This window comes from Xiphophorus maculatus, chromosome 19, assembly GCF_002775205.1.
Source record: "Xiphophorus maculatus strain JP 163 A chromosome 19, X_maculatus-5.0-male, whole genome shotgun sequence".
Lineage (NCBI taxonomy): Eukaryota > Metazoa > Chordata > Actinopteri > Cyprinodontiformes > Poeciliidae > Xiphophorus > Xiphophorus maculatus.
The window spans coordinates 1,691,059-1,717,788 of record NC_036461.1 but is presented as its reverse complement, the minus strand read 5'-3'; the positions used below and the strand labels follow the sequence as shown (position 1 = coordinate 1,717,788).

The following is a 26,730-nucleotide window of genomic DNA, read 5'->3' as shown; positions in this document are numbered from 1 at the left end:
ATTTATCAGTGATTTTAAGCTCACTCCCTTCAAAGATGGCTGTTGGATAATCACATGTTTCCTGCCCCACATTTTGACCCAGCAGAGTTACATCTGTTTAAATACTGGCTGCAACCCACTGAGAGAGGAAGGCCAGGCTAATCCTCTTCCTCACTGAAGGACAGAAAGCAGGAAAACTCCAGCAGGAGCCAGGAGGCTCCAAACTCTGCCTTTATCAGGACAATAAGGAAAAATGACAACGTCTTGTTGGATGGATGGATGGAAAATAGCTTCTGTTTCTTATTCAAACCTGGAAAACATTCAGTCAAATCCCAGCCTCTTTTCCAGGCTTTTCCAGTTTCTTTTCCAGGCTTTTCCAGGCTCTCTGGCTGCCCCTGAGCCCTGTGTTCCTGGCTGGTGGAGGATGTTTGGGTTTGGGAAGGATGTCGGACAGAAAGCGTCTCTTCCTGAACCAGCAGCTCTGGCGGTAAACACTGACCTTCACTTCCTGGTTCCTCCGTCTCTCTGCCAATCAGAGGATTCCCTTCAGTCAGCTCAGGGAATCAAACCGTCAACCCTCGCCAGGCTCCCTTGCAGCTGCGCTGGCGTTGCTGCGTGGCATCAGAGTGTCTGAGCATGCCCGGTTACGCCTTGGCCTCCTCTGTGATGTTCTGCTATCTCAGGAATGTTTTCTACCTGCAGAAGGTGATTTACACCATGCGGTAACCATGGCAACCACATCAAGGGCTCATCTGCATAACCGATGATCTAATAGTTTTAATCAGCTGATGATCTTTAGTACGAACCAATAAATAGTTATGATGTTTTAGCATCAAGTGTCATGATTATTAAAACAGGGCAGAGCCGAAACAGGATTTAAATCTGGGCAACCTGAGGCAACTTTCAGCAACCTGAGGCAACTTTCAGCAACCTGAGGCAACTTTCAGCAACCTGAGGCAACTTTCAGCAACCAGGGCAACTTTCAGCAACCTGAGGCAACTTTCAGCAACCAGGGCAACTTTCAGCAACCTGAGGCTACTTTCAGCAACCAGGGCAACTTTCAGCAACCTGAGGCAACTTTCAGCAACCTGAGGCAACTTTCAGCAACCAGGGCAACTTTCAGCAACCTGAGGCAACTTTCAGCAACCAGGGCAACTTTAAGCAACCTGAGGCAACTTCAGCAACCAGGGCAACTTTAAGCAACCTGAGGCAACTTTCAGCAACCTGAGGCAACTTTCAGCAACCAGGGCAACTTTCAGCAACCTGAGGCAACTTCAGCAACCAGGGCAACTTTAAGCAACCTGAGGCAACTTTCAGCAACCAGGGCAACTTTCAGCAACCAGGGCAACTTTCAGCAACCTGAGGCAACTTCAGCAACCAGGGCAACTTTAAGCAACCTGGGGCAACTTTCAGCTTTAGCAATATGGGCCTCCGTTAGTGGTAAAAATATGTTCACGTGTCAAAATTTGGTGAAAAAAGTTCACTTTATGGAAGTGGAACATCCATCCGTCCGTCCGTCCGTCCATCCATCCATCCATCCATCCATCCATCCATCCATCCATCCATCCATCCATCCATCCATCCATCCGTCCATCCGTCCATCCGTTCTTGTTTCCTTTCTCTAGTTGTTTTTCTAGATTCCATATTTAAGATCTCTAGACTTTCATTCCTTCTCATTCTCTGTATGTGTGACGTCATATCCGTCCAGTTAAGTGCGGTAACTGTGTAAATGTGGATGTTTGTTGGACTGGCAGAGTAAAACCTGTAGGAACCCTGGCGGCCGCTCAGAGGCAGAGAGGGGCGGGCCGTCTGAGCCGGGGAAGGGCGTTCTCTCTGCGGTCGGGCCGGGCAGAGTCATCCCGAGGGGTGGGTCCTCCGGCGGCAGAAAAGGAAAGCCCACCTTTTTTCATTGTTAAGGACGCGGTGGAATGTGATGGTTTGATCTCAAACGGACCAGGGAGGGGAAGAACCAGCGCGAAGGAGCGGGACTGAGCAGAATAAACAGCCCCCTCCTCTTCCTTCGGTCCAGCCTGGGAAATATGAGGAGCAACTTGTCCCGGTTCGTGTCGGCTGCCGTCCGCCTGAACTTTGTGGATTAATTCGAGGTTCTTTTGTGACCCTGCGGGGGAGCCGTTCAGGTAAATCTGGGCCCGGAATGAAGCGTGTTTGTGGAGGGGAATGTGTGTTCGGGTTCCCGAGTTGGACCCAGTCAGTTGGGACTGCAGGGTCTGAACTGCGGCAAGTTTTCTAGCCTTCCTCCGCGTCTTCGACCTTCTCCTCCTCCTCCTCCTCCTTCTCCGCTCTGAAGGGAACCATCCAGGTTTGCAGAGGAAAGCCCAGGTGACTGGGACATTTTATATCCCGACTACATGCGGGATTCTGGTGTTTTTCTCCCGGTTTGATGCTTTTATTTCATGTTGACTTTAGTTAAACGTCAGCGCGACGTCACCGCGGGCCGCTGCATTTGATGCTGCTGTAATGAAGCGCAGGCTGCTGCTCACTGCTGTTCTGCTGGCTGATGTTTGGCTGTTTCTGAGCCCAGTCAGAAACAGCCTGGACTGTTCTGGGTTTCCCCGTCATATGGGTCACCGGGGGTTTTTGCAGTTTCCTTTCAGTTCCTGAAGTCCTGCTGAAATTAAGATTACAGGTACTTCCTTACCCAAAATGTCCCCACCGAAGGGTGGGCATTTATCGTATATGTTTGTCATTTATCGAGACGATATTATTGTCATGATGATCATTTTGATTTATTGTTTTAAATTTCTGTTAAAGTTTAAAAATCTGACTAAAATGTTCTTTTTACTGTTGCCCAGGGTTTTCAGTAAATCAAAAATATGATTAAACAAAGTCTCTGTATAAAGTTTACTGATTTAAATCACACTTTAAGTATGCAGCATCCTGAAGAAGCTTAATTTAAATAGAAATGATTTTCAGGAGCAGCATTTGTTTGTTTCTCCATGCAGTTTAGTTTAAAAAAGCAATATTTGTTGTTTTTTTTTACCATATTTTTTATCATTATCACAACAATACTTCAAAATACTGCAATACTATTCTAAGTCTACTTAAAGCTACATGCCAGGTTTTTCTGTAAAGTCAACCAAACTATGGACTGTTGCATATGGAACAAGATTCCATGGTCAGTTTTTATTTTAGTTTTGTTATTTTCTTATTTCTCAATGTAAATAAATCTGGTGACATCACAAGGAATAAGTCAACTGATTGGTTTATTCCAGTACGACCTTGTGTATTTTTCATAGATTTTCTTCCTTTATTTGTATGTTTTAATTAAATTCCTCCAAAGTTGTTCACTTATACTGCTCAGAACAATCATATAAAACTTGCAGTTTAAGTTGATTTGAGGTGTTTTTCCACCTGACAGTCGGGTAGACTGTTTCCTAAACAAACCTGGAGTGGCATCAGATTTTAGCGGTTGTAGGATTTTTCTTTTGTCTTTAGTAAAAGCCCACAAGTAATTTATCCTGCTAGCACTGGATTAGCACCTTTGTTTTGGTTGTTTTTACCCAGAATGCCCAGTACTGTAGTCTACTTCCTGCTGTTGGAGCGGTCTCTGGTCCGCTTGGCGTTCACGTATACCAGAGTTCACGTCAACCGAACCGATACTGAGGTTTGTAGGCGGCCCAGAGGTTGATTCTGCGTTCATACCTCCCTAACCGCACTGAAGTTGGATTAAACTTCAGTTAGCGCTACGCTAACCGCTTGGTCAGCGTAGCAACCATTTGGTGTTGCTTTTAGATGTTCCTGGTGCTACTTGTTAGCTTCACCATGCATGCACCTGTAGTCTGCGCCTCCAATCTATACAAAAGCCAGGAAAAATAAATCCCCAAAATCTTCTTGTCAGAAGAGATGATGATGAAGAAAAGTGGCATGACAGCATGTCATGGAAAATCCCTTACCTGTAGGCGTGAAGGTGATGAGTTGATTTGTTTTATGACTGGTGGGAATGGAAAGAAACTGCAATATGACGGAAAAATTTAAATAGAAATGTACACAGATTTACCTGGTCACAGCTGTGGTGACAATAATTACTGGACTTTCTGTTGCTTGATCCATCATGGCTCACTGGTCAAACTGGTAAAACACTAAAGATCCTTCAACTCAAATGTTTCAGATGAAATCTGTCAAAAGTTTCCCATCTGGCACAAAACTTCAAATGTACAGAAAGATTAGGTTTTATATTCATGTAACTTTCACACACAGTAAATTCAGACAGATTTTCATGTCATGATAAACTAAAGCAAAAATGTCCTATTTTCTCTCCATCATATTATTCAAGCCAAAATGTTTGTAATATTTAGCATTTATGCTAAGCTATATTATAAAACACAACAAAATTGGATTTTTTCCGCCTTCCCTGTTGTACAATTTTATCATAAATTTAAAGAACTAATAATAAGGTTAAAATGTGCTACAAGCTAAAGAAATGTATGAATATTTGCTTCAGTTAATCAAAAATAATTAAAAGAAAAAACTCAAAGACCCGGTAATTACTGTCATCAATAATTTATCTACCACTCTAATAGTTTAAACTATTCATGTTAGATTTAAGCATTAATATATTTAATATCCACAAAATAAATATATTAATGGTAACTACTCTAAAGTAGTTACCAAATTTTATGAATAAAAAAATGAATAATATGAAGAAACTTGGAGAAACACATTTCTTGTTGGCTAAAAGCTGGATATGCCATGTAGGGCTGAAACTAACGATTATTTTAGTAATCGATTATTTTGATGATTAAACTGTTTGGATTTTTAAAAAATCACATTCTACAGATTTTTCATTTAACCTCTTAAGATTTTTTGTACAAGATTAGAACTACATTAAAAGAGGCAAATGAATAAAATAAGAAAATAAAGATTCATTGCATAAAATGGAATAATTTCTTTTTAGTGAATTTGATACATATTTATACACTTTTTGCACAGTTTTGGTTTTAATACAGTTTTGCATGTTGCTTTTTGAGTCCATATGTTCCAGTTAATGATTAATCAATTATTAAATTAGTTGATGGTTATTGTGTGTTAGTTGCTTTTCTTTAAATCAGGGAGGCGACATGTTAATTGTTGCCTTTCGCAGTCAGTCACTTTTACTTGCTTGTTAAGTGTTTAACCTTGGAGGATTAAACCTGACTCATCAGGTTAGAAGTTGATATTCAGCGTAAACACTCTGCGGAGCGTTTTCTGTTTGACTATCTGTGTTTGCGTTTTGCTCATATGAGATTGAAAGTGCCGCGATGCGTGGCCTGCAGAAACAAGGTGTCAGAGTCTGAACAGTACATGCCCTGGGCTGGAAGGCGGGAGCATGAAGGCGGGCGCATGAAGGCGGGCGCATGAAGGCTGGTTGTGGTGGTTGGTGCAGGACTAATGTGCCAGGTGGGGCTCGTAAAGAGCAGCATGAGGGAGGGAAGGGAGACGGAGGGGACCTGCCTTGACCTGTTTCAGACATGAAGGGAGACAAAAAATGGGGGGGAAAAAATCCCTGATGACTTTTCAGAAAGGCTCGCCTCCCAGCCTGCTGCAGATTATGCCAACTGCCTGCCTCTGGGCACGGGCCGCTGCATGGCAGCTAGTCGCGAGGGTAGATGTGAGAAAATGCTTTCTTTTGGTATTTTATTACAGCATTTGTGGGGGGAAATGGCAGCAGCTTTTTGAGAAAATCAAGAGTGAGATTCCTAATTTTCCCCCTGATTACAGGTTCAACCAGGCTTTTCAAGCCTGGGAAATTATACTCCAGGTTGGGTTTGGTTAAGCTGACTGTAAGGAGGAATGATTTCCAGCACATTCTCTCGGGTGTTACACAGCAGTATAACTGCAGCCACCACCTGTATATAAAGAGACTTTAATGCCAATAAATTAAGAGATTTTAATCCAGGAGTTGCTACGTTTGTTCCGTCTTCTCTTTTGATTGGTTTTGCCCTCTGCAGAGCGCCCTGTGGAACCGCCCACGCTGCTCTGGGTGAAACCAAAAACTAATCATTACGGTGTCCAATAAGGGTCATTATCAGCCTAAGCTCTGGACCTGGGGATTACCGAGTGACTGAATAACCGCTCTGGGGATTAAATTTAAATATTGAGGCTTTCTGACTGGGAGAATCAGACCGCTGGGAATGTCGGTGGTAAAGTTCCTGCCACTCTGCATGACGCTGCTGTCAGTGTGGCAGTTACATGTGAAATTTCAGAACATGGCTACCGGTTCCTCAGGGTTGGTAATAAGTGGGTAGAAAAAGTGATTTTGTTTAAAATCATTTAGAGCAGGAAGGACTTAAAGAGCTGCCTGCAGTGGAAATGAATAAAATGTGGTTTTTTTATGTCAAGGTAATTTTTTCTTAACTGTAACTCAACCTGCAGCCTTAAGAGCTCAGATTTGAAGCTGTTTATTTCAGGGAGTTATCAGTTACTGATTACTTTAGTAATCGATTATTGTCAATTAATTGGATAAAAAGAAATTGACGCATTCTGCAGATTTTTCATTCAACCACTTAAGCTTATTTGGTGCAATATTGGAAATGCAAGTAGTCTATTTCTTATTTTAGATAAGAAAATAAACATTTTATTGCCTAAAATGAAATACCTCTGACATCAACATGTGAAAAGACGATCCAGGGCATCGCAGGGATAGTTTGACTTTTTTTTTGATTAACTGATAAATAATTGAATAAATAATTGTTAACATGAGATTTCTAATTACAGAGTTTGAACCAGGTGAATGTAAAATGGCCACTTCAGGAGTTCTGGGTGGAAAATATTTATATTTACATGTTTTTCATCTTAAATGCAAAATGTTTGGCTTTTTTTGCACATTTTGACTTAATTACTTCTTTTTTTTTTTTTTAGCAAATCTTCTTTTATAGTCTACATCTACAGTTATTGTTTTGCCTCTAGTTACATCCATCCTAATGTGATCTCAGTTATCACACTTTGCAGTCAATTTCAGTTTATTATTCAAATTAATTAATTAGTTTCTGTCTGAGGAACCTGAGCAGATTGTATCAAATCCTTGACCTGCAGAAATCCCTCACAGTGAGCGTCTGGTGACAAAAACCAAACCTTCAGAACCAGAACACGACCCAACCGCCATCAACTCTTCAATAAATTACAATAATAGTCAAAAGTTAATTAATTTCAGTGTCTTCTCACAAAAGCTGACTGTTTCCAAGCCTTTATTTCTGTAAATTATGATGATTTTTCAGCATTTATCATCTGAGTTTTACATCAGACTAATTAAAACAATGTAATACAGAACTGTCGGCTTACTGGACCAGTTACCCGGTCCGGCTGTTACTGGAGAATAATGGCAAAATAAACAAAACCTTTAAATGCATCGCTTGGATTAGGCCACGCCCACTTGCATGGATCAACCTTGACTGCATGTTACGTTTACTGATCATGTTAAAAAGAAATTGTCAAATTTAACAAATTCCAAAGTTTTAATGGCGGCTGGTGGAAAAATTAATTGGACACAGTAAATCTTCTTAGTCAAATTATTAACCCTAAATACTGAAACTTAACCAGTTTCTAAAACATCCAGCATCTGGAAGTGCTGCAGTATGGAGAAGTTTATGTATCACAAACATAAAGAAAACGTTTGTAAATGGCTTTATAAAGCAACAGAAAACCTCCAGGAACTTTCTAAAACACTGTTGTTCCTCTTCCTTCATCAGGTTGAGGGAGCAGAACCATTTTATCAGGAGCAAACCTTTACAGGGCTCCACTACTAGCACTTACAGTACTTTAAAAACAATAATTATTTTACAGTCACTAAAATACTAATGTATTGTTATTTTCACATTTTCATTTTAAAAGTGTAAAGTAAACTCACCCAGAGGTGACAGAGGATCCAAACATTGACTGAAAGTAAGAGTGTAATGCTTCAACATGTTTTTGCTTCAACATGTTTTTGCTTCAACATGTTTTTACTCAAGTAAAAGTAAAAGGATCCGTCTGAGAAGTTACTGAAGTAAGAGCAAAAAAGTATTTGGTAGAAAGTCTGGTCAAGTACTGAATAACTTATCAAATTATAAATAATTCAATATTTCAAAATTACAGTAATTAATAAAAGAAAATGTTTCCAAATCAGTCTGTTTCAATAAAAACCTTCAGAAACTTGGGCAATAAATGCAGGTGTGTGTCTGGTGAACTTTTGGTTTGTTTTTCATTCAGTGGGTAGAAAATTCGGAAATTTAACTCAAGTGAGAGTAGAAATACTTCTTAATAATTACTAAAGTAAATGTAATTAATGTAACTCTATGTATCCCTGAATACTCCTGCTGTGTAAGCTGCAGTGAACATCCTGATTGGCTGCAATCGATACGTTGGCTGGATTTAGGACCGGATGGTGTCGGTGTTGGGGTTTATTAGCGGCGGTCCAGTTTTTAGCCTCGGTTTCCTGTTGGACCAGGAATAGCGCAGCGGAGGATGCAGAGTGATGTTACAAACTCGGACCTGCTTGAAATAGCAGCGATGAATCATGATGTTTCCCATGTAGCGTTGTGTAAAAGTGTGTAAAAGCCCACTCACGTTCTTTTATGCGTGAGTGTGTGGGTGTGTGTGTGTGGGTGTGTGTGTGTGTGTATTGTGATAACGCAGTAAAGTGCGGAGCTGCATCCTGGACAGAGGTTTGTGTTGACAGAGCGCAGGCCAGCTGCAGCGCCGTCGGTTTCACAGAAACTCAGAGGAAGGTGGCTGGACGCCAGAAAGACGCGTCTCTGCAGGAAACCTGGAAAATAATTCATTACATTTCATTTGTCTGAGCATTAATTTTATTTTCTCATTATTTTTCTGTAGCACTTTTTGAATACTTTCCATCAACATCCAGCTAAACATTAGCCTAGCCACTGTTAGCTGCTAGGTAGCGATAGCAGCTTCTGCATGTGAATTTTTGACTCATTTCTGCAGGTTTTGACATGCATCTTCAAAACAGTTTTAAGTCCAAAGTCCAGGCTCCTCTGATAACATTGATGTCTTTTGCATTTGATGGACAGTTAGAAAAAAACTAATCTCTCTCTCTCTAAACTAGAATCAGGGATCCTTGTCTCTTGGGTTCTATTTGTAGTTGAAGAATATGTTTTAATAATAATGGTGTCCAAGAAAACCACATCAGTCATGTATGCTTTACTGTATAGCAGCGGCGCGTTAGCAGCGGCGCGTTAGCAGCGGCGCGTTAGCAGAGTCGCGTTAGCAGTGTCGGGTTAGCAGAGTCGGGTTAGCAGCGGCGCGTTAGCAGCGGCGCGTTAGCAGCGGCGGGTTAGCAGCGGCGGGTTAGCAGCGGCGGGTTAGCAGCGGCGGGTTAGCAGCGGCGCGTTAGCAGCGTCGCGTTAGCAGCGTCGGGTTAGCAGAGTCGGGTTAACAGCGGCGCGTTAGCAGCGGCGGGTTAGCAGCGGCGCGTTAGCAGCGGCGCGTTAGCAGCGTCGGGTTAGCAGAGTCGGGTTAGCAGCGGCGCGTTAGCAGCGGCGCGTTAGCAGCGGCGCGTTAGCAGCGGCGGGTTAGCAGCGGCGGGTTAGCAGCGGCGCTTTAGCAGCGTCGCGTTAGCAGCGTCGGGTTAGCAGAGTCGCGTTAGCAGCGTCGGGTTAGCAGAGTCGGGTTAGCAGCGGCGCGTTAGCAGCGGCGGGTTAGCAGCGGCGCGTTAGCAGCGGCGCGTTAGCAGCGGCGCGTTAGCAGCGTCGGGTTAGCAGAGTCGGGTTAGCAGCGGCGCGTTAGCAGCGTCGGGTTAGCAGAGTCGGGTTAGCAGCGGCGCGTTAGCACCTGCGCGTTAGCAGCGTCGGGTTAGCAGCGGCGCGTTAGCAGCGGCGCGTTAGCAGCGTCGGGTTAGCAGAGTCGGGTTAGCAGCGGCGCGTTAGCAGCGGCGGGTTAGCAGCGGCGCGTTAGCAGCGGCGCGTTAGCAGCGGCGCGTTAGCAGCGTCGGGTTAGCAGCGGCGCGTTAGCAGCGGCGCGTTAGCAGCGGCGCGTTAGCAGCCCTAAACGTTGAGGCCGCAGTTTTCATGTCGGCCGGTGATGGGGCCTGGGTCGATGTTGTTGATGAGAAGTTTGAACAAAGATGCGTTTTGAATGTTTTTGTGTTTTTCCTCTAATTTGTCCCTTTCTGGCATTTCAGACCAGTTTTAGTAACGGATTATTTATGGAATAATAAGTCATCAGTTATTTTTAACTTTGCTGGAGTCGAGGGAAGAGTAATATTTTAATCAACGTTCCTAACGTTTTGTAATTATTTCACTATGCATGGACGTCTGAATATGAAAAAAACAATAATAACAAATTTCCAGCAAATTTTGAATCATTTTTTGTCCCTTCGCAACATCAGTTTTTAACAGCAAACAAGTATTTATTCATGGTAATTTAATTTCAGCAGTCAGAAATGATTGTGGTAATCATACAAACTTTTTTTGTCCACTGTCCAACCTTAACTGTAAAAGTGTTACTTTTCCCTCGTTTCTTCCTTCTGTTTATCTTTATTTCAGTGCAGCAGCAGCAAAGTGACAGATTTACACATAAAGAGTAACTCGTAGTAATAAAAACAGATATAAAGGAGACAGAATATGTTGTCTGTGCAGGTATTTCTACGTCTCGGGGCACTTCTGCTTGTTTTTGTTCCCGTCCAGGTAGATCTGTCATCAGATACTAGAGACTCGGCGTCCTTCTCTCACTGAGCTGTAACTAAAAGAACTTTTTCAGCCCAGAGTTCACATGACAGAGTGACGTTCACTCTCACTCCGGTCATGTCAAAGCACGAACCTCTCTGCTTTTATAGAAATGTTTGGCTGATTTTAGTTTGTTGAAAGTTTTATGGAGTTTTTTTTGATAGCTGGATTTCTAAAACCAAATGCAGAACCTGTTTTAATCTATTTTTTTTTTATTTGTAATTTAAGAGCTGCGTTAAATATTACCCAAACTTCCTTCTGTTGCTTCTGCAGCAACACTAAAGACGTTGCATGCAGGGATTCTTTGGATTTATTATGTCAGACTACATTTTGCCTCCTGTCTTCTGTGATAGTTTCTCCTCTTAAACGTTGCATAACTGCTCTCCAAATATGCCAGCCTCCAAACCGACATATCTCCTCTTTACTGACCTGTGGAGGATTTGATTGGGCCACTGGGTAGTTATCAAACACGTTACATGAGCAGATGAATCGGGAATTGTTTTCACCAAATAATCTGTTCACTAACACAACAACTCTGAAATTCAGTGCACTGCAGTATCCAGTGTATTTGATTTGGGTTCAATGTGAAAGAAAGATGTAAATTAGAATACAGGTGTAGGGTGGAAAGAAGATGTCTGGCAGGTGAAGCATGTGTTAATATTTCCTCCTAAATAAAACATTTAGAAGTTACCTGATTAATTGACATTTTTGACTGTTTAATCATATTTGCACAGCTACAAAACATAGAATAGAAATGTCCTTTATTGTCCCAAAGAATTCATACTTAACCACAGCAAAGCTGCAAACATGGATGATGCAAACTCCAAAACAGACAAATACAAAAACACAAATGAAACAGAAAAACTCTGCAAACAAAATCTTGCAACAACAGAAAATGAGAGCAAAGGGTAAAACTCCACAAATACTAAAAACACCAAGTATGAAACGCTGAAAACTGAATAAAACATAAGTCCTCCAGGCCACTAGGGGGAGTTGACCAACAAATCGTCTGGGGCCAGACTCTCAGTAAAGATGGGATGTTGTGACTTAATAGGATGTTAAGAAGAAAGTTGGAGGAAAGAAGGAATAGCTGAACTTCATGTCTTTTGTGCAAAATTCATCAGGATCTTTCTATGGGTAATGCTACCGACTGGCGACCTGTCCAGGTGACCCCGCCTCTCGCCCGGAACGTTAGCTGGTGATAGACGCCAGCACCCCTTGACCCCACTAGGGGATAAAGGTGTTAGAAAATGGATGGATGGATAATACTACTGACTCCAGACTCCCCCTACTGGTCTGGAGGACTTCTGCTTCAGCGTTTGCAGCTTTTCTTATTTGCAGTGTTTTCTCTTTTTGCTTCTACTTTCTGTGGTTGCAGTGTTTTTCTGTTTTTGTGTTTTGGAGTTTCATTCATGTGTTCGCATTGCGTTTCACCGTTTGCTGCGCGTTTGCACCTGTCAGCCACCGTAGGATTCAGATGATTTACGAAAAGCTGTAAAAACAGATGAGTTCTCACTGCTAGACTTATCTCCATGTTATATAACGCTCAGCAGTAGCATCCATCCAAACGTACTCCTCCTATCAGGATTTATTAGCACGCTTCCTGAAACCAGATGACTGTTCTGCTGCTTTGGGTTCCCAGAGTGTCTGATGTCGGATTATGAGAACGTGACAAAGACGTCGCAGCATCAGGTCCAGATATTGGTGGATCATCTTCACTTTGGTTTGTTTAGTTGTTGAGCTTTAGAGGAAGTGGTTTCTGATCGGAGTCATTTTCTGATCTGTAAAGCGTTTAGTAAACCAAATGCGTCTAGATTTAAAACCTTCCGTCTTCACAGCAGGCCAGTGGCCTCTTCCTCCTCCTTTCCCCCACAGTTTGCTGCAGACTGCTGAGAAGAATGTGCTAGTGACTGATAGTTGTTGTGATAATGTTTAATCAGGCCTCACATGGTTGGAGTTTGGACTGTATTGACCAACAATGTGGGTCACTCTGCTACAGTAGCCTTGTTGTTTGCACTGTCAAGTTCAACTGAATGAAAAGGGTTTAGTTCTGATCATTCAGCGGGCGTGCATCATCATGTTTGCAACCTTTCAGCTCTGCTCGGGCTTGAAGCGCACCACAGTTATGTTCTTTTCCAGTTCGATGTATGAAAACAGCAGCAGAAGGTTGCGGTGGAGCGGTGATGTTATCTTTGGAGAGCTGCTATCAGTGATGGCAAAGTCTGCAGCTTAAGTGTGAGTTCATAACGTGAGGATTTTTATGGTGAATTGTTCAGAGAGGAGGAGGAAATCTGGAGAAATCTTATCTGAGAGACAGTAGCCTGGAGACTTAACAAACCGGCACCAGGGAGTCGGAGCGGTCGATTATTTTTACTATGGTTCAGGTTCCCGACGGCCGACGTACTAAAACTCCTCCTGTGTGTTTTGGGGTTTTTCACACTCAGAGTTTAACAGTGATAATTTGGTTTATTTAGCATAAGAGGGAAAGAAGGGGGTTAATTTTTTGCAAAAATATGTTTTCACCATGTTGTTCATTCATTCATAAATGTCTGTTTCAAACTAAATATTTACTCAGTAGGCGAAAAATTTAGTTTGCAATTGTTTAGCTCCAAGCTAAATATTTAGTTTAGAAACTAAATAAGCAAGTTAATATTTAGTTAGCAAACAAAATAATATTTATAAGTGTAAATAAATATTTAGCTTAGTTTGGAACCAAATATCTAGATAATTGATCCCAAGCTGTTTTTTTCTCTTATTTCCTCATGTGCCAAACTTTTTCTGCTGTTCCTGGTTTTAAAGCCTCTATAGATAAAGTTGATGATGAAGCTATATACTTACTTTGAAGCTAAACATTTAGCTTTCTAATTAAATACGTAGTTTGAAACTGACATTTATAAATGAATGAATAACATGGTGAAAATGTGACTTTTTTCCACTGTAATAAATTATTGCTGTAAATCTTTGACTGTGTATTTTTGCAAACTGCAGCCCATAAATTTGTCTGCTTTGCTCTCGTTGGCCTGTCAAAAATGGCTGCCAAGTTGACCCTGTGAAAAAAACAAAAAACAAAACATGGAAGAGGTGCAAAGGAAGCAGACTTCAAATGCCTGTGGGAGGAAGTGGAGGAAGGGAGCGCGGCGTTTTAACGTTGCTTGTGAATTCCTGGGACACTTTATTTTCTCAAAGTGCTTTTTCTTCATTAACCGGCCCTGTGATTATCTGGTCGTGCCGTCTCCTGGTCCTTCACCTCACTTAACAGAAGACCCCCCCACACTGCCGCTCCGCCCCGCCGCTCCTCCGCTCCAGGAGTATTTTTGGAACGTAATGAAAAGAGAAATCTGAACTGCTTAGCCTTAAAAGGCATGTCTGGGTCAGCTGGGTGGAAACTTGCGGTATTAATGCCTGCACATTTTCTGTGTGAGTGGGTCATCTGTGATTTTCAGTGTGTGTGTTGATGCTGTGAGGAATTCCTCGGGTTGGGGGGAGATGGGTGGGCTCCGTCTCCAGGAAGGGAGGGAAGGGGCATATTTGGCATATTTCAGGAGCCTTTTCCGTCTGGTTCACGGTGCGTTCTCGAAGCGTGGGCAGAAGAAAACCGAACGTCTTCTTCTGAAGGTGGTGCAGGCGGGACTCACACCTCACCTCCATGGAGTCCTGACCCAAAAATCAACCCACCAACGTGGTGAACGGTTATAAAAACGGCGCCTCACACCAGGGCAGAAACACACAGCTGTGATGCCCCCCCACCAAGTCAACCTCAGTAACGTCCATAAACGGCTACATGTTGACCCAAACTCCCTCATCCAGCACCGGGTTTGGACTGGACCTCTACTAGCCTGGCCTCTGTGGCTTTCCGGTCACTTCTGCCTCGGTTTAAAGTATTAGACTCTGTTATTTGCTGTTGGTTGGCCTCAGAATGATGTGCTGGCAGTTCAGGGCCTGGCGGTTTGCTGAGGTCACTGCGAGGTTGAAGATGAATGTTAAGAGACGATCTGAGAAATTTCCTGCTAATAAGAAGTTTAGTTCACTTTGTTCATGAAGGGATGGAGATGTTCAGCGACAAAACTCAGAGACGCTGTGGTGAGTAAAGATGGTAATTTTCACACCTGATGGTCCGGTCGACCCGGTTCTACTGGAACTAGAACTCCATCATCTGCTCCACCTCCAGCTGCTGTGGTTCTGAGTCAAACCAACCTGTTCCCCTCCTGGCCTGTGGGGGCGCTGCACCAAGAACCACTGAAGGAAACGACACAAAAACCTCTGAAGACGCTGAGAACAACTTCCTTCTTCACCAGATGGAAACAAGATGGAGGCGTCAGGTTTTAGTGGCTGGAGGATTTCTCTTTAGTCTTTCTATCACTGGCGCTAGACTAGCATGTCTACTTGACCTCTGACCTCTGGTCCTAAAAAGCTCAACCTGGATTCAAGTGAATTCTAGTTCAGTTTGAATTCATATGTGAACGCCAAGCAGACCAGAGACCGCTCCAAACGCAGGAAGTGGACTACAGTGCAGGGCATTCTGGGTAAATACAATCAAAACCAACGTGCTAGCCTAGCGCTAGCAGGAGAAATGGCTCATGGTCTTTAGCCAAAGACACAACAGAAATCGTCCAGCTGCTAAAACCTGACGCCTCCATTTTCCTTTATGTTTCATGAAGAAGGAAGTTGGTCTCAGTGTCTCCAGAGGTTTTTGAGTTTCCTTCAGTGATTCTTGGTGGTCTGATGAACTGGAATAACCAGAGGCTTAATCAGTTTGCAGAGAACAACTGAAGACTGTCGGAGTTAGTTTCTGAGTCTCTGTTCTTTGCTCGTGTTCAGATTGTCTCTGTGAACAGTTGGAGGAATTTCCACAATGATTTTCACACGTTTTAGTTTCTTGTCCGCGGCTCGTTGAATAAAATTCCTCCTGCAGATTTTGTTTCCTGTGATCATAAAAACATTCATGTTCTCACAGAGAGGAATGCTGGTTCTCTCTCCTGCCGATGAGTTTGTCTCCCCTGTTTCTGTATTTTAGCAGGTTGGTCTGGACTTTGAAGCCATTCATGTTAGGATAAGTTTTCAAGCCAAGAAAATATTTTCTCTTCCCTATTTTTCTGCTCTTTCTTTCGTTTGCCTCCTGTTATCTCTCTGCGCTCCTAAAGGGCATCTGCAGGCCGGGTTTCCAGGTTTTCGCTCGGTTCCATGGATACTTATGGCGTTTCCTTTCCTGCTGATTATCTGACTGGACCAGCACAACGCTCATAAAAATAGACTCGGTGAAGCTGCTTTTACTTGCAGTCATAAAACTTCTTCTTGTCAAATTTTAAAGATACTGCATATTTCTCTTGCATTTTATAATTTTGCACAACATTAAAGTTATGGTTGTGTTGTGGAAAGATGTAGAGAAGTTTGGGAAGCTGTTTCAGCCTGAGTTTTGTGACGTTTAAAGTGCAACTAACCCCTATTTGAAAACGTAGTCATTTTGAAAAATGTATCCCAAGTGGGCGGAGCCAAGAGCCACGGGGGGCGTGGCCAAGTGTGGATAAATGGAAGGGGTTAATTGTTGCCAACTAAGCAACTTTGTTGCAGTATTTAGCAACTTTTCAGAATTTGTTTTTATTTTAAATTTAGTGACTTTTTCTGTCATTGAGGACTTTGATAGCTACATGCAGCATCAGTCGCACTGAAATAAACGAGCAGCGTGTTACCAATGACTTGCTAGAAATAACCTGGAATGATGCAAAAAACGTATTTTCATTGCAGTTTTGCAAAAACCACAGATTTTGATGCAACTTTTTATCAAAAAGCTCAATTTTTTCTTTCAAAATGGTGTGATTCCATTAAGTAAATATGTTTGTACTTCTGATTTGTTCAGTTTCAGTCAATGAAAACGCAGCTGGTCTGTCGTTCGCCTGCAGTCAGAGCAGAGAGGAAACACACTCCACTCTGTGTTCACATTTTAAATAAACGCTACCGATCAATGCTAACGCTTGCAATTCCAACTGCTGACTCACCACCAGGGGGCGTCTCTGAGTGAGATGGTTTTATCCCAAACATGGGGGCTAACCAAGTTGGACCAATAGGAAAATCCAACTGCAGTAGCCACAGTTCAGCCCACAGAGGGCAGCACTGAGGCAGTTTTATGCTTATTTACATGAAAAAGTTACAATTTGCTCAGAAACATAAAGCTAGCGCCGTTAAGAACCGATTTATTCGTCTTATCTGCAAAAAAAGATTGATTAAGGGGTTAGCTACTCTACATAATAGTTTTTTAAATGTATTATTTAATTGATTAATCACTAAATGGCTGATTTTAGGAGTGTAGTCTGCATCTTTTTGTCTCTCTATTCTCCCTTCGTCGTCTCTTCGCCTCCGTCTGCGGAGCCACAAAAGGTAACGTTGGGACAGCTGCTGCAAGGAGGCGAGTGCTGAGAAAATCATAACCTGTGGACTCCTGCAGACACTGAAGCCTCCACAGGAATCCCTTAAACACTCCTAAGTCTGAGAGTGGCTCATTCATGCACAAACACAGCTGAATACCAGGCATATTTCATTATCCGGCCTGCAGACGCCTCTGTCTCTTTCTCTGCGTCTGTTTTCTCTGGGTTTAACGAAACTTCATTTCGTCAGGTAGATTCAGTTTCATTTAGCTCTCCAAAGAGTTTTTTTTGCCACTTCTCTGAGTTTTGGACCGTCTGACCCTTCAGATAATTTGTTGGGAGTCTCTAAATGTCTGTCAGTTGTGAAAATTATTCTCGCTGTAGAATAATTTGGAAATGTTCCTTTAACCCCTTAAATTAATGGCCTGTTTCCACACCTGCGTTGATTATTTTCTCCAACGCAGAAAATAACCAAAACTCCTGCTTTTATACAATCCGCCATCTTTATTGATAATTTGTGAATTAAACATGTTTTATTAGCAGCACTAGTGTCATATTTTCTTTCTTATGACTGCTTTTCATTGGTTTAGTTGAGACCAGACTTTATCATCCAGTTTTTGGTAGAAAGAGAAAAACAATAAATCATGCAAATGGAAATTATTGAGTTGTTTTAATTCATCATGTGATTCATTGGTTTACTGCTTATTGCAACTAGTGTTGCTTTCTTTACTATCTGTGTAAGGAAGAAAAAGTTTGATGTTTGTTGGCTTTTCTTGCTGTTTTGTGGCGTCTTCCTGCTCCCCTCCCGTCCTTACAGTCCTGACCTGTTAAAAAACAATGATATTGAGTAGTAGAGCCGTCCCACACTCTGAAAACTTTCTCATCCCTGCATGACTCGGCGGTCCTCTCCCGTTTCCTCTGTAGGTGTGGATCTCAGAAGAATGTGGTTGAATTAGCGTTTTATCTGCAGCTGAGCTCCCAGCCATGCCGAGCATTGAGACACGGCTGCCTTAAAAGGAAACGGCAGCAGCCAATCGCTGCTGCTCTGCCAGTCAGGGAATGACTCCGTGCTGCATGGGCAGAGTCCGGCATGCTCGCACAAAACAAGGAAGTGTGTGTGAACTGACGGCACAATGCACTGGTTATTAATTCTTTAATTAATTCCTAACCTCACTAATGCGGCTGGCGCGTTGCTGCTGTTTCTAATGTTTGAGCTTAGAAACAAAACAGGAAGCAGTTGCATCAGTTTCACCTTAAATGCTCAGAGTGAAAGTTTGTTATGAAAAAAACGAGCAAAGAAACTGTTCTTTAAAAAAAACATCTCTTCTTCTCAAGCTGCTAGAAATGCAAAGATCTGAACTTTGTGGCCAATTTCTGCAGTTTATGTAAAACTTAACCAACCAGCCCCGATTCTGGACAGCTGGGATTTCCTCTTCAACGTATTCCTAAATCCCCCAAATAAACTGAAGATAAACTGTCTGAATTTATATTCATTTTCATGTAAATTTGTTTAATTCTGCAGTGTTTTGCCTATAAACCGTCTCAGTGCTGCCCTCTTTGGGTTGAACGGTGGAACATGTTAGCTTTTTAAATGCAGCTTTTGTGCGCCCTCTGACCTTGAAATACCTCACTGATGGTGAAAATGGCCGACATTAGGTGTTCTTCCTCCAGGGACAACTTCCACACTGAAGAGTGGTGTTGTTGCTACAGCCTGTTAGCTCTGATGGGGTAAATCTCTGGGTGCACTGATCGGTTGGGCCACCAGGGGGCATGTGTGAGGGCAACAAACGTTTCACAGGTATGAATTTTTCTCAGTAAAATTAAAAGTTTATTAAGGCTGCAACTATTGATTATCTTAGTAATTGATTAAGCTATTGATTTTTTTTTTACGATTAATTGGATAAAAGGCATGTTGTGTACATGTTTTATGTAACTTAAGCCTTTTTTTATAAAATATCAGAAATACATTAATAGATTCAAATAAACAGATAATTGAATACATTTTTTAAATTAAGAAAATAAACATTTTACTGCCTAAAATGCAGGATAGCAGCCTTCCTTTAGGAGTTTAGGCTGAAACATATTTACAGACAAAAATGTTTTCAACTTAAATTCCTGGTTTTGGCTTGATTACAGCTCTTCATATGTTGGTTTTTTTTTTTGGTAAATGACCGTTTTTGAGTCTGAATACATCAGTTAGCGGTCAATCAGTTACTAAATTGGTTGACGATTAATTCAGTTATCGATTAATTGTTTCAGCATTGGCTGGTCAGATTTTTATTTTTTAAATGGCCGTTTTCTGGTGGACCAGCAATCGGTGCGCGCCTTGGAGAAAACAATGTGTGTAATTTTTACTTTCTTTTTTTTTTTGAGTTTCTGACCACCAGGTCAGCAGTCACAGTGAAAATCAAAGATCAGACCGATGTTTTCACAGGAACCAATCTCATTGGTTGACTCGGTTTTGCATCATTTTTTCTCCTGTTCTAGTTTTTCTCGTGAAAATCCCTCATGCGACGTTTAGGGGGAGAGCCGACACGTGTTGCATCCCCAGGTTCTGCTGAGTCGGCCGCTGGGCCGTTCCTGCGCCGCGTGACGCAGCCGCTGGAGCCGTTCTGTGACATTGTTAGCTGTCAGTGGGGCTGAATAATGAGGAGCTGCTGGGAAACGGCCGGTAGCGTGTGAACGTCTCGGCGGCTCTTTGAAAAGCTGGGAGTTATTAAACATTAGGGCTGGTTCTGCAGGTTCACGGTGAAGTTCAGGAGCTGAATGGTTTTCCATCTGACGAGTGCAGAGGTGAAGGTTTGACCCCACCTTGCTGCGCTGCAGGAATGCAGCAGGAATGCAGATGAAGATTCAGACTCTGCTCCACTTTTCATCGCTGCTGCGTCTTTTTATCCCTTAAATCTAAATGAATAATTTTATTCCTGCCTATTGCTTTTCCTTGGTCTTCCTTTGCATTCTGTTCACTGTGTTTGATTTGGGCATTCCTTTCCCCCTTAGCAGACAAAACAACCACTGACCCCACTGAACACACACACACACGCTCTCCCCTAATCACACACAGGAAATGGGCTCCCATGCAGGCTCGGCCCGCCTGGCTGCTGAAAGCCAGGATGGGCCTTAAGGCCATGAAATGTTCTCCAGGAAAACAAACATTCCCTCGCTGCTTCTTCTCCCTTCAAATTCTCGTTTATCTGTCTGAAAACGTTCCTTCCTGCACTTTAAGGTTCATTTTGTTGCAAAGATTTTCAGTTTCTCTGTTGGTTCTTGTTCTGGAAAACTTTAAAATTGATGCAGAGTCCATCATTACTATCGTAAACTGTTTCTTGTATTATTTTATTATTTTAACAATGTCACTTTTTTGATGAGAGCAAAGCTAAACGTTACATTGGGAATCGCTGCCTGTCATCCCTCATATCAAACCTGAGGTTGGCAGCATCATGCTGTGAGGAGGCTCTTCAGGAGGATGGAGCTAAATCCAGGAAAACCCTTTTGAGAAAACTTTTTACAGGCTGCAGATTGTAAGGATAGAATGACCTAGTCAAAGTAACAACCAACATTCAATTGAGAATCGGTGAATGTTGGTCTGATCAGTTCATCAGAAAAAATTTAAGAAAAAGGCATGGCACACATTTCAGATTGAATCATGTTTTTCCTCTAATTCACAATTATTCTCTGCTTTTTGTTGTTTATGATGTAGAATCCCAGTAAAATGCGTTAAAGTTTGCGACTCAAGCTGCAGGTGAACTGGATCTGCTGCTGGGAAGCAACGACTGGCGCCGAAATAAATAAAAACAGTAACAACTGGAGGAAAACTGGAACTATGCTGTGCGTTTCTTAAACTAAAACATTCTAAAATCATCGATTTAGAATGATTTTCGTCTTTATGAATCTATTTATTAACCTTTCAATCTAATATGAAATAGATTTTGTATTTTTTTCCCCACACTGGCAGTTTACATCAGCGGTCGGCAAAAGTTTGTGACAAAACACTCAGTTGGGTTTTTAGCGATAATTAATAATTTTTTTGGAAATGTTATCTGTTGAGTGTTATCACATCACAACATTTTAATCCTTTTCAATTCTGCACCTAAAAATGAACCAAAATATGAAAAAAACTAAAACTACTAATAAAAACTAAATGAAATCGAGACTATAGTTAATTAATAAAAAGAAGCAAACACACTCTAAAAACAAATTAAAACCAAATTAGACGAACAAAATGAAACCCGTGATTGCACCTAATCACACACACATACACACGCACACTCATACACACACACACACACACACACACACTCATACACACACACACTCACACACACACACACACACACACACGCATGTTTTGGTGCTCAGCAGAGTCTGGCGCTCGGCTGACGTTGGGATTGGCGTTGAGCGTGAGAAAGTGAAATGATTCAGCAAATCCTGATGTTGTGGGTCTGACTGAGCGCTGGCGCCGTCCTGCAGGCGCTGAGTGGCGGGAGGAGCTGCAAACCTGGAGCTTCACGTCCGTAACCGGATCGTCCCTCTGAGCGCATCGCCGACTCCAGCTGTAAACTTCACTGTTGCTTAAAACGTGGAGGTTTAGCTTACTGATGCTTTATGGATTTATTTTACATGAAGTACTGTGGACATTTATTTGCTTTGCTACAGATTTCTTCTGTTTTTGCAGTTTTTAAATAACTATCTCATTATTTATGAAGCAAAAATAAAAATTCATAACACTAATGTATCCAGATTAATTGAGATGAACGTCCTCAAGCGGCCGGCTGTTGGTCCAATAACAAATTTTGCTTAAATTGTCTGAAGTTACTGCGATAAACAATAATATTGTGGTTTTCAGACCAATTTAATGGCACAATAATACAAGAACACATTTTCACAGATCAATACAATTTAAATTCTTATAAACATTTTAACACTGGAACAGGATGAAAAGACATTTTAAATAAATAAAATAGTCATTTTTGTCTTTTCTCTCTTTTTCTACCAAAAACGGTGATAAGGTCTTCGGTCTGGATAATTTGTCTGCATAAATTTTATTTCTTGTTTCTGTTGTTTTGTTTAATTCATCATGTGATTAATGGATTTGCCTTTTAGCAATAAGTTATGGCAATAATAGTTTATCGTTCAGCAAACGCCTAGTGATCTGTTTATGTCTATATTTGGTTGTTTATGTTGAATTTGTCAACCTCACAAACAAATAAAAACAAAGAAAATTGGTTCTTTATGGCAGTGTTATAGTGAGACTCCTGGCCTAGTCAAATCCAGAATTTGACTAGGCCAGTTGGTTACTCAAACCAACCTTGGGTGGCTCAGGTTGGTTTGAGTAACTTCACCGTAATAAATCCTGGTTTGGAAGCTGCGTTTTATTTTTCTTTCGGTTTTGACTGAAACACGGAGGAGCGTCAGGCTAAAGCTAACGGTGGAAACACGGTTCCTCCTCCCTCATCCTTTAAATTCAGTCCAGACTCTTGGATCTGGACTCGACTTAACCAAACATATGGAACGCTACTGTCATGGAATGCTGCGAGTCGGCAGTGTTTCCTCCTCCTGTGTGTGTGTGTGTGTGTGTGTGTGTGTGTGTGTGTGTGTGTGTGTGTGTGTGTGTGTGTGTGTGTGTGTGTGTGTGTTTGAAGCAGACAAGAGCTTCTAGGATGTTGATGATGATTAAGATAATGTGTGTGTGTGGGGTGTGTGTGTAAAAGTGCCTCTGCAGACGGCTGAATGGGGCCTTCTGTTGTGCTGGCCAAACATTGCCTGTCTGCTCACACATGAGTCCCATATCTGAGCCGTTAGCTCATCCTTAGCCGGTTAGCTTGACTGAACAATCTCCCCTACAGTGGCTGCATTGTCAGCCTCCGCTCCTGCTAACTGCCCCAGATGACATTGGTGAAAGATGGTGTGTGTGTGTGAGTGTGAGTGTGTTTGTTGATATCATGATGACCACTGCTCCTCTTTTACTAACCCCATGCCCTCTGTGTGTGTTCCTGCAGGATGGAGGGATTCTGGAGGGATGTGTAACGTCCTGAAGACAAATCGTTAAAGTAAGTCTGATTTCCTCTTTTTATCTCTTTGCAGAAAAGCTTTCAAAAAACCCCAAAAAACATTCACATTCCTCAAAATTTTTCCACAATTTGTCACATTTCCACCACAAACGTGTCCAGATGTGGCATTTTAGACCAACGCAAACATGAGAGAACAATCGGCACCGTGAAGAGTCCAGCAGCCTGGCTTAGCAGCGCTAACTTTTCCCTTAGCGCTTTAAAGTTTTTGCTAACTTTGAAAAAGTTCGCTCATCGCTCCCCTAAGGTAATTTTTCTTGATTAATTGGCTGTTTTGTAAAATTTCTGTTGATGACTGTTAATCATTTCTAAAGTCGTTAGATGTTTATATTCTTGCTTTTAGTTTGGAGTGGGTATAGGTAAATGTCATGCTGTTGATGCTACATACGACGTAACGCATGTTGCTGACACATGGTGGGCATCAATATGGTTGAATTTAGCTTGCAGTAAATACAAAGTTTATATAAAGATTTAACGTTAGTTTTGACTAAATATAATGTTGATGTAGCGCTTTAGCATTACCTTCCATTAAAAACTATTTTTCTATTTAGCTACGGTAACCCAGATGGGATAAATTGACCTCTGAGCATCATACAGGGAGAGAAGGAGAGTCGTAGCGAGTCGCTTTACTCCTTTTGAACAAGTCGTAATCTGTCGGAGGAGAGGACTTCATGTCGTTACAACAAGGCATAAAACTCATTAAAACAAGAAAGTTTTACATCTTGGGTTTTTTATGATATTTTTTTATTTTATCTTTCATGTGAAATACAGGTAAACATTTGTACATTATAAAAAGGAGTATAGAACATGAATTCATATACCTGTGCATATGTCAATACATAACCAGAGGAGAATAAATAAATAAAATAGCAACAAAAAAACAAAATCTCAGCTTTAAATGAGATCCGCCGCTACAAGAAAGTTTTACGTCTCATTAAAACGAGATTCGGCTCCTGAATTTATCTCCAAGCTGTTAAATGCTTCCATATAATGCAAACCCAAAATTACCAAATGTTATCAGACCAGAAGTACATTTTTATTGCAGAAATGATTTTTTATGTCCTAAAGAACCATGTGGAGTGGTGGTAGCATGAACAACCGGACAACAAAATAATAATAATCAAAAAATCAGAACTGATCATAAAGACTTGCTGTGTTTTACCTTTTTAAGGTAAGATAAAACTTTATTGCCCTCTGAGGTGGAAATGTTCCTTCTGCTCTTCCAACATAAAAGAAAACACATTTATAAAGTCAGCCGTTTGCACATAAAACACTGGTTAGATTTTATTTATTGTTATTTATTTATGACTTTATGAATGCCGGGGTGTATTTTCTGATTTAGAGGTTTTAAGTTTTTTTTTATTTATCTGGACTCATTATTTTCTGGCCATCAGATAAATGTAGATAAATTCAGATGTTTTATTATTTGTGCACCAATGTGGAACATCCTGCTAACCAACAGCAGGTTTGATGGCCTCTTTAAAGTGGAATATGAAACGTTTTGTCATTTTTCTCCAGACCTTGGTGTTCTCATGCAGGACTGTGAGAACTGGCCTGTGTTTCGCTTCCTGCTGGCTGCAGCAGCTCCTGTTTGCTGGTTTCACTCCCAGCTCCTCGGTGCTGCTGACTCTTACGAGTGTCGCCGTGTTTTCTCTTATCAGTGTGACGCTCTCGCATTCCTCCAGGAGCAGCTCATTGTGTGACGCAGCCTCCTGAGTCGGGTCGGGTCGGGTCGGTTGATGTCTGCTGGAGTGTTTGAGCAGCTGCTGGGAGTTTTAAATAGGTACGGAGGGCAGCGCGGCCCAGCCGCTCACGCCTTTCACCAGGTCACAGAGTTTCTGCTCAGGGCAGATCGCTCGCTCTGGGATCGTTGGGAAGGTCTGCTGTCAGCTTTCCATGATCTCAAATTAAAGATTTACTTTAGTTTCACTTTGGGTTTTTAATCCAGACTAAATTCGATTAATAATCACTGCTAGTTTGATTATTGGTCAGGTTTTCAGACAAAATTCTGTTTCATCATTAAGCAACCAAACTATTTATCAAAAAACATCTGATGTGTGTCGGACAACGAACTGTATATTATTTTCTCCTTTATCTCCTTTGTTTCTTTTTTTAGTTTTTTATATTTTTCATTTTCCAGTTTTACTAATTTCTTGCTGGATTTTGTTCTTATTTCAGTTCTTATTTTTTTTACATTGTTTTATTTATTCCATTTTAAAAAATTTCAATACATTTTTTTTCTTGTTTCTCTTTTTTTCCTTCAGATTTTTTACTTTCTTTCCTTTATTGCTTTTGTTTCATCCGTTCTTTGTATCTTCCCATTTGTTCCTTTTTTGGTACTTTTTTCTTTTTATTTTCCTTTTTCGTTTGCAGTTTTCTGGCCGGTCACACATCCTTCAAAACCCTGACCTACTGATTTTGATGGCAAGCTAAATAATTTAGCTTCAAACTAAATATTACTTGTTAATTGTCTTTTATTTTTTGACTCTTAACTTCTTCTAACGTTTCACCGTCGGTGAACATCAGCCTCCCAGCTTCAGTCGCCGTGGTGATGCGGTTCTCTTCCACGCTTTCTCCCATAAAACAAAACTCTTCTTCTCCTGCAGACGACATTCAGCTCGACCTCCACTTCCCGTCATGTCGGCACCTTTTCCGTGAGATTCTGTGGAGGAAAAACACAGCTCCTTGTTCTTTATTGATCCTTTTTTGTACATTCAGTCGTATTTTTGCAGAAATGAAATCGTACCTTCCATGTTGACATTTTTCTAGACTGACAGAGTGCTAGAAACGGGAAAAAATCCAACATGACAGCACAGGAAACGGCAAACCCACCATTATAGGACGCCGGCTTTCTTTATCTTGGAAAACGGGACAGTGCAGGCCAAGCTTCAGGTCTCCGCCATCTTGTGGTTCCTGTGCTGCGCCAGCATCCATCCACACACATCAGTACGTTTGCATAAATACCGTTCGTGTGGCCCGTTCCCTGTAAGGAGACCTGCTTTCTGATTGGACCGTTTATTATCGTGTTTATAAAGCAGATGAGCCTGAAAACCAAGTTAATGTCAAGTTCTAGAAGAGAGAGGGTCTTCTCCCCCTGCTGCTCTTCATGAACAGAACAAAATGTACTAAAGGGGAACGGTCAGGCCTGAAGCCTTAATTATATGCTTTCTGCTGTAACCTTGGCACGTGTGTGTGTGGGTGTGTGTGTGTGTTTGGGTTTTTAAGAAATTCTGGAGTGGTTGACAGAACCTTTCTGCTAAACTTCAGCCACATCTTGTAGATGTTTGACTTTTATTCTCAGATTAAAGGAAAACAGCAGCGACGCATAAACGGCATTAGATTCATCGACTGTTTTCTTCCCAGTGGAGGAAAGCTCCGTGGTCAGACGGGATGAAAATGTAAATTTATGGCCCACATTAAAAAAAGCAGATCTTTACATCAAGCTCACAGTGAAACATGGTGGTGGCAGCATTATGCTGTGGAGAGGCTGTAAGTGATTTGAGACTGCGGAGGAGGTTCATCTTCCATCACGGCGACAATAAACGTACAGTCAGAGATGACAGAATGGCCTAGTTAAAGCCTATTGAGAATATGTGGAAAGACTTGAAATTTGGTGCTCATGCAAGCAGAAGTTTATTTAGTTTATTAAATATTTAGTTTTCCAGC

General features: G+C 41.6%; 1 protein-coding gene across 2 annotated transcripts in view; it reads left to right on the top strand.

Annotated features, from left to right (window-relative positions):
* Positions 1-1,840: 1,840 nt before the first annotated feature.
* Positions 1,841-26,730, top strand: part of luzp1 (leucine zipper protein 1) — a 41,872-nt gene continuing 16,982 nt past the window's right edge. The window contains exons 1-2 of one of the 2 annotated variants that reach the window (XM_023353271.1): positions 1,841-2,117; positions 22,996-23,046. The gene's annotated coding sequence lies outside the window, so the exon portion shown is untranslated. Of the gene's footprint in view, positions 2,118-18,773; positions 18,795-22,995; positions 23,047-26,730 lie in introns of those variants that run through there. The other variant, XM_023353272.1, reaches the window with a different exon arrangement.